The sequence below is a fragment of the Nothobranchius furzeri genome, chromosome 12 (genome assembly GCF_043380555.1).
Source record: "Nothobranchius furzeri strain GRZ-AD chromosome 12, NfurGRZ-RIMD1, whole genome shotgun sequence".
NCBI lineage: Eukaryota > Metazoa > Chordata > Actinopteri > Cyprinodontiformes > Nothobranchiidae > Nothobranchius > Nothobranchius furzeri.
Window position 1 is genome coordinate 38641599 of NC_091752.1, and position 1210 is coordinate 38642808.

The 1210-nt window shown below is 38.8% G+C and overlaps 1 long non-coding RNA gene across 1 annotated transcript; it reads right to left on the minus strand.

The window, feature by feature from the left end:
- Positions 1–261: 261 nt before the first annotated feature.
- On the minus strand, positions 262–739 carry LOC129154777 (uncharacterized). Its single transcript, XR_008560015.2, has 2 exons — positions 545–739; positions 262–446 (listed from the first exon to the last, which is right to left on the minus strand). It is a non-coding gene; the product is annotated as an uncharacterized lncRNA (long non-coding RNA).
- Positions 740–1210: the final 471 nt, after the last annotated feature.

Here is a 1210-nt window from a genome sequence, read left to right on the forward strand (position 1 = left end):
GGTGTCGTCAGGATCAGGAGCTTCAAGAAGGATGTGCCTTTCAATGACTCTTTCCCCTTTAATTGTTATATTAATTAAATAAATCTCAATTTTTACATTTCCTGTTTTTGCTCATGTCCATAAATACTTAAACATGCTAGTTTAATTCATCACAATAGAGCTAGTTAAACATGCAACGATGTGATAATTCAATTAATGTAATTTATAAATATCCATTAAAATATCAAAACTGGAATCAAAATGAGATATTTGGCAGCACAAAAACTTGTCAAACACAATATTTATTATAATAATTGTAGGCAGACAGGAGACAGAGCTGATGGAGGTTCTCAGTCATCGAAGGATGGCTGAAGGCTTTCCAGGAACAGGAGATGTGGTGTTGTCTCTTCTCTCTCCATTCTTCCAGATGAGCTGATAGGTTACAGGTGTGTGAGGACATCCTCATGCTTTCACAACCAGATGACTAATGATGAGATGCAGAAAGAAAACAAATCCAGGACAGTGTACAGTAATAACAATAATGATAATCTGTGGTGTTGCTGACCTTATGTGCTCTTATAGAATATTAACGTGTGCCTGCCTCATGGTGTAGAGTCCATATTTTGCTGAGTGTCCTGCAATAATGCAGGTTATTAGTTAATTTACTATTGATAGCAAAGAACAAAATATTTCATGTAAAAGGTATTTACCAGGCAAATCAGCTCACACGTCACCACCAAGTGTCACAGGGGCAGAATCAGTAGCCTCCTTCATGATGTCATGATGTAATCACATACTTATTTAATTGTTAATATCTTAAAATTGCTGAAATGTTTTAATTTTTTTTTTTACCTTGAACAGTTCACTGATCTTGCACTGTCACTGAGGTGGAAGCTGGAATCAACAGCAGACACCTCACATCTTTGAACATCTTAGGTGTGTTCTTGCTGTGTCGTATTTTTAATTCCATGCTGTCATTCTTTTTTTAAACACGGAACAGTTGTGTTACCTGTTTTTATAGAGCGGGCAGGAGAGGGTAACAACGTCCTCTGCTGCCCGCGGATAAACGGAGAAGGAAGTGACGCCACCATCAGAGTCAGCCTGAGGAAGTCTGCAGCCGCAGACAAAACGTAGCGGGAAAACAGGTAACAAAACTTTTCTGTGTTTTAAAAAAAGAACGACAGCATGGGACCTCACATCTTGGTCTTTTCAGGGGGTGTGGACGCTGCTC